A 7,487-nucleotide genomic window follows, 5' to 3' on the forward strand; every position below is an offset into this window, starting at 1 on the left:
TAATGCTGTCTTTGTGAGACGAACATGAGAATCATGGTGGTTCAGCTGCAAAACATGGAGCCTGTTCGATGCACTTTGGGCCCAGTTCTTCTAAAAAGCCACATGGGCACTCTTTTTCAGTTAAACTTGATTCCAAACTCTGCATGTTAATAATAACGAAGGTCTCTGTATTAAAAGAAAGTGGCTAAAAAGGTCGGACTTTAAGTAATAACTCGCCGCCTCAAATGTGCAGTTAATCAAATGATCAAACTGCTTCGTATGCAGTAAACCACTTTAGACCCGCAGAGCCCCTGGGGGTCTGGGACTCGGGGGGTAAATCTGCCCCACTTGGTAATCCAGGCCATCCGAGTGGCTTCACTTGTTAGTATGATTAATTTACTCTTGTTTTTCATGGTATTTTTTTATTAACACTGAGAATATAATACGACGCCTCTCTCAGGCTGTGGCCACGATGAACTGAAATAATTATAATCATTTAATTCTCCACTTATTGCTTTAAGGAATCCTCCACTGAAAACATATGCTCTGAGTCCCATCACACCCCCCCGCCCCCTGAAGGCCTGGAACGCCTGATTGTTCCTTCATAATGAGCATAATGGATCAGGCTGGTCAGTAAAGAAGTAAAAAAAATCACAAGTAAATGAAAACAATAGTCGCATTTTAACTGCTGCAGCTTCACATTGAGAGGAGCGTGGATCAAAGTGTGCACCCTGATCCATGTGTCTGGACACAATCAGCACTTTAAAAGAAAGCAGCCCATTGTACAAGAGTGAGGCTGATGGGCTGGAAAAAGACGCCATCTTGGAGCCAGACTCCATGCAGTAGCAGTAACCCACCCACCTCTGCATCAAACCAAGAGCTCAGACGCTTCTTTGGCAGCTGACTATGACATCACTTCCTCCTTTATTCAGTCGGCAATAACTAATTAAACACCAATGTATGGAAAAACATGAGCGTTTGAACACAGATCAGTGTGATAAAAACTCGCTAACGAGCCATAAGCCGCCTCTGGGAAGAGTATGTTTAGTTTTTATTCGAGTTGGTGTTGATGAAGATTCTCAGTCATCCAGGTCATTCAGGTCAGTCTTAGTTTAGTTACTGCAGTTAGACACCAGGGGGTGATCCAGATGTGATCCAGTTTGTTTTAAGGGAGCTGTCATGTCATCACTATTTCTACACAGTCTATGGCTTCCTCTCATCACACATCTATCCAGCACATTGAAGTGTAAGAGTGCAGGAATATCTGAATGTTCAGCAGCTGGGTATGATGTCATCAAGGCCATTTAACCCTGTCAGTGCAGTTCATCTTGGATTTTTTTACATTTTTTATCAGGATAAAAAAATGGTATCTTATTTTCTAATATTTTCTGATCAGAAAAGAAGCTGGCAGAGCTCTGTGAGGACTGAAGGACGATGAGCACATAAAGCTCCTGTGGATGTTTTATTAAAAAAATCTGTGGAAGGATTAATACTGGTAAATTGACAGGACATTTACTTACCAGGGCCATTAGCTCCTCACATTTCGCCTCGCAGGGATTTATTTAGTGAATTCATGGAGCCACGTGCATTCAGCTGTAGTCATAATTATACAGCGGGGGGAGCTGGAAATTACAAAATAGCTCACGCTGTCAAACCAAGTTTCACATCCCTGCTCTGAATCCTTCAACTTTCTGACCTCAGGACTTTGAAGATTGGATCCACGTGCTGCTGCAGGCGATAATTTATACCTCGGCTTCTCATTCCAGATGTTTTTTTTTGGGTGTAGTGGATGGTGAGAGGAAGCTGCTGTATTAGGCGGGAAGATAAATGTGACAAAATGGATAATCGGAGGCAGCACACACCTGTCACACAGACTTTCATGTCCTTGCTGCTGACAGGGATTCATAACAACGTCTTCATAGTGTGGTCTCACACACACACACACAAAACACTCAGAGAAATGTTCGTGCCTTCCAGAGTGTGTGGCGCCACAACAAAGGGGAGTTAAAGAGGAGCCTCGGCGGTCCGAGAGGAAAAAATCAAACCGGCCGGCCGGCTGCACAAGCACTCATCTCAAATTAAAATTTCATCTCGGACTCCAAGAAGTATATAAGTGTGTAAAATATATATATTTAAGATTTATTGGACATACAGAGCTGGTTGAGGGCCGTTAATCATATGCCATATATATACCCGCCATATATAGAGCCATATAGTTGAAATATGAACGCCATAAAAAGGATGCAAGACGTATGGGAGAGTGGAAAAAACACGGAGTGATGTGAGAGCTCGAGTCTTTGATTGCAGGGAGGAAGAGAATGAGGGAGGGAGGAAGGAAGGAGAGGGAGGGAGGAGAGGAGCTGAATCTCTTTGTCTCCCCTGTCTCTCTCTCTCTCTCTCTCTCTCCCCCCTGTGAGCCGGGTCTGCCCTTGCAGCTTCTCTGTTTCTTCTCTGTCTTCTTCTGCCCTCACCGCCGTCCGTCCCCTGTGCTGCTTCAGCTGCTCAACAGATGGCCGGCCGGCTCATTAACTTTAATAAATCTAACATCAATTAGACCTGAGGTAATTGGGATGCTGCGGAGGTGATTGCAAGGTAGCGGCGCTGCATACGAAAGCTCTCCACTCTTTTTAATGAATGGCTCTCATCAGGCTCAGAGGTGTGTGTGTGTGTGTGGGGCATAAAGCGTGGCAGTGCCAGGGCGGATGGAGGGACAGACAGATGATAGAAGGACAGAGGAGACGCTGTCTTTCTGACGCGTTCCGACCTTGATGGGTTCGTACTCTCCATCTGTGCTCAGGCTCTTTGTCCTCGGCTTTGTTCCTCCTCCAACAAATCCTCATGGATAACAGATACAAACGGTCGATAACGACACTCCTCAGAGAGCACACATGCATGTTTACACTGGATGGCCCGACGTCAACCAGCCCGAGTGTGAGGAGGCTGGAGGAGTGTGTGGTGATGATGCACCCCAGGAGTGAACATCATAAAGGTCACTTCTGTTTCCAGTTGCTGTTAAAAAATGGCTGTTGATCACAGTTTGGGTTAAAACACATTTATTATATCAATAAACAAATTTGACATGGAGCTGCTGCCATGGTAACAAGCCCCCCAGGGACTCATGGGACATGCAGGTCCAGTTTCAAAAGACTGTAAATATCAGCCTCAGATTGTGTTTTCCTGGTGATGATGGGCTTTGAAAGCTGTGTGTTTGGGAGGGGAGAGTAGCACAAAGCTAGGTTAGCAGGTCGGGTTTAAAGTCACAGTTAGCATCACCATGGTAACTTATGCTGCAAACCTAGCCTGCTCAGGAGCAGCCTATGTTCACACCATCAGATGGTCTGTATATATAAAGCTGATTTTTTTTGTGTCTACTCAAAGCACCTGTACCTCAAGCAACTTAGGGGTGGGTGTCCTGCCTAAGGACACATAGCCTGGGTGGGGATGGAACCACCAACCTTGGTGGACAACCAGTCGACCACCTGAGCCACAGCTGCCCTCAGACACCGTCAGATGTTTAAAAGCTATGAAAAACATATTTAAATTGTTTCTGCCTAAATACACACCCTGACTTTAATGATTTTTAAATATGTAGTACGGCTTTAAATATTAGAGACATTGCATATTGAATGGTCAAATTAATATATGCTCAACATTACGTGTTTTCCTCCATCGTGCCTCTCTGGTCTTATCTGCTGCAGCTGTTTGCTTTTTTCACGATGATAGTTTCTCCACACGTCTCCATAAAACCCTGTTGTCCTCCTGGATAAGGTCTGGGACACACGGACTCTCCACCTTCCTGCAGAAACGGCTTCACATAACAAACGGCCGCTTTAATGTGAATGTGCACAGATTCTCGAATTGACATGGAACCCCTGCTTTCTTTGTGATGCATTGTTTTCTTTTCCGTCTTGAAGATATCACATTCAGCATCTTGATTCTGGTAGTTTTTCTGATTCACAGGCTTTAATGACTTTGGTTTCTTGTGTCAGATCTGTCCTCCTGCTTGGTTTAATTTCCTGTTTCCATGTTTGTGGGTTCCTTGCACTTCCTGTTTGATTTCGGTCCTCAGCTTCCTCGTGCGTCTCAGTTGTTGTTGTGTTTAGTGCATGTCCTCGGTGCATATATCTGTGTGTCCTCGGCAGTGTTAATTTTGGCAGCAATTTCTGATTTAGTTTTTATTTTAGTCTTGTGACTAAAATGTCATTTGATTTTAGTCACATTTTAGTCATCAACATTTTTTACCTTTTAGTCTAGATTTAGTCGACTAAATATCAAAGAATTTTAGTCGACTAAATCTGCCGTGGATTTAGTCGACTAAAATTCTATGATATATATTTTTCATGAAATATTTAAGGTTTGATTGTGCAATAAAAACAGGCTCAGCTTTAACTTTTGTTATTTGAAACAAACAATCTCTTTATTTAATTGCTATGACCTTTTCACAAAAGAACCAGTGAGCTGCTCTCCCTGAACACACTGTTCAGTCATGACCTTCTTCATGAATCCTCCATAACTACAGCAAAACACTTCAGTGACAACTCAGAAACAGGTCACATGCTGTAAAACCATCAGCAGTGTCTTCATTTATAGATTTTGTCACGTGTATCTTTGAACGGAAGTTAAGACGACTCGTCTGCAAACGTCGCTTCAGGTTTGTTGTGTTTTTACCGCTGATAGTCGCTCCGCACGGTTTGAACCGTCCTGTTTGTCTTGACATCAAACGTGTCGTGTGTGTGTTCTTCTCCTGTGTTGTGTTACCATGCATGAGGACGCAGCATCGCGGGGTAACGTCCTTACGCAGAGAGATCACTTCTGATTGGCTCTCTGCCGCCGTCTCCTGATTCGTCCCTTCCACAAACACAATTTGCTCTGATTGGATCTGGTCTCCATCAATAATTTCGTCTCGTTTTTATTCGTTGACGAAAGTGTCAGTACATTTCGTCTTCGTTTTTGGCACCGTGCGTTAGTTTTTATTTAGTTATCGTCTCATTTTTATCAGCAAAAAAAGGTCGTTAACGAAAACTATGACGAAAAGGATTCGTCAACAAAATTAACACTGGTCCTCGGTACTTTTGTCTGGTTCCCTCGCCTGTGTGGTTTTCTTGTAGCATCTTTTGTTTGAACTTGTCAGCTTCAGTTTTTCCTTGGTTTTGGATTTAAAGGTTGCTTTGTGTTAGGCCATCTTGTCTCTAACCTGTCTGCATGTGGGCCGTAACACATCTGCTGTTTTTCAGCATGCATCCGTCCATCGCAGGTAACAAGCTGCTTTCTCAGCTCCTCACATAACAATCCATCTCTCGTGCTGCCGTCTCTCCTTGAACTCTTTACTTCATTACTCCTTCCTGACCTTTGTGCAGCTCTGAGAGATGAGTGCGCCTTCACAGGCTCCTGTGTATTTTCTATAATGCATTTACACACTGCTTATCATCTGTGCATGCATAATCAAAAATGTTTATTCTGTGTAGGTGCATGTATCATTTATGTTGCTGTATGCTGCTGTGTCTGCATATAGGATGTATACTGCACTGTGTGTGTGTGTGTGTTACCTGGTGGACAGCTTTCCTTGTAGCTGTCAGAGGCTTTTGCTGAATGAGCCAATCAGAGCCATGCGTCTTCCACTGGAAGCAGATGCACCTGCCAGCCTGCCTGTCCGTGCTGTAAATGCAGAAAAATTGTGTTTGTCCGCACACGTACACAACATATGCCTCATTATGAATGCCTGAGTGCAGAGCATAAGTCGTCTTGAAGAAAGCGTCTGCAGACCTGTGCAGGCGCCTCTGATCAGAACAGATTGTCTGGTGTGGATGGAGCTGCTCTGAGCTCTGCAGGGCTCACTGAGAGGACTCGTCTCTTTATGTCCACAGAATGAGTCTGTCTGCTGAACAAAGAGAGAAAGAATCAGAGTCTGTACCTGCTCTGAGAGACTGAATAACATCACACCCTGCACACGTAGAGGCAGCAGCAACACTTTCAAACCTGTGCAGGTCTTCAGATGATCAGAGTTCAGGCTGTTCAGCATGCCCGGCCGTCATTAGGCTGTTGCAGCTTCGCCTTGCTCAGCCTGTCCTTGTACCTTACTGTTATCAGGGGGTCTGACTGTGAGACCTGAACTGGAAACAACCTCAACGCCACCAGGTGTGCGCTCACAGTGGTCTGGCTGCTCTGTGGCCTCTTTGCCACCTCACGTCCTTCCTTTCATGTCTCCTCATCCATGCTGGTTCATCCTTCCTTTATCGGTCATACACTGACTTAATGTTCTAATGTGATGTTCAAGCTGGATTCTCCACGCCGGCGCTGCCTTCCTGCCGGCTTGATCCGCTTGGTGGAGACTGATGAGGCTCATCTGCGGCTGAACACCAAAACAAAAGACTCGAGTCATGTTTTGATATCATCGTATTAAAGAGTGTAAACGAGTTTAGTCATATTTTATTGCACTGCTCAGTCTGATGTCATTACTTTGGAAGCCGTTTGTGAACGTTATTGATGCTTCCTGTGCTGAAATAACTCGTTCATCTGGTTTAACGCATTCTTTTGTCTTTTCTAATATGGTGTTTTGATGGCTGTGCCTTTGATAGAGCCACATGCCGTGCCCTGTAAAACCCCAGATATTGTTCACCTGGGGGGATATTTGCTCCAATCACAGACAGAGGATGGTGTGTATAGAGAGAGTCATTTTCACTAAGCCTTCCTCTGGGCCCTATAACCTGCTCTAAGTATGGGAGCACAGTAACCTTCCCTCCATCTCCCAGGTCTCAGCCATGATGTACCTTTGTTACTTCGGAGTGCAGCTGGTGCAGCAGGCGAGCCTCGTCTTCTTGTCTTTGTGTAAATATCAGGGCCGGTCCCTCCGGGTGGCTGTATATGTGCAGAATGGGGGCAGGGAGCGGGGGGATGATGGGGGGGTGGAGACGAGGAAGAGTGAAGATGATAACCATTAACAAGGGACTCGCCGGGGTCATCCCTGATTTTATTAAACAACGGGAAATGGAATCAAGGTGGCAGAGGTCGCTTTCTTTGTTCAGGAACTTATATGGATCTTATGAAGTGCAGAAGCCCCGCCCCCTCCTCTTGCATGGCTGCAGCTTGTTGACCAGAATCTACCATGGTTCTCCTCCATCTCTGCCTGTCGGGAGAACGATGCTCCTGGACGGACACAGCTCAGAGATGCTCCTCTCTCAGTTAGGATGTAGTTAAAACATGAGGACCAACCAGGAAGTACCGGGACACATGGTCCTCTTTTCGTAGCAGACTAGCGGTGGGTCCTGAGTCTGTTGGTTCCAATGGGAGAAGTGATCTCACAATAAATATGAAGCCATTTGTCACATGACTCACGTCTTCAAACATTGTCAGCAGCACTGAAACAATCAGGAGGAAATTCACTTTGTGTGAGGCTGTCTGGGTCTCAGCTGCTCACTCGGACATGTTTAGGTGCTCATGTTCATTTAATCATTATAAAAATGGCTGCTAGACCCGTAAAAATCAAAATTGGGTTGGTGGCCTCAGGATCA

Source organism: Parambassis ranga, chromosome 4 (genome assembly GCF_900634625.1).
Source record: "Parambassis ranga chromosome 4, fParRan2.1, whole genome shotgun sequence".
Taxonomy (NCBI): domain Eukaryota; kingdom Metazoa; phylum Chordata; class Actinopteri; family Ambassidae; genus Parambassis; species Parambassis ranga.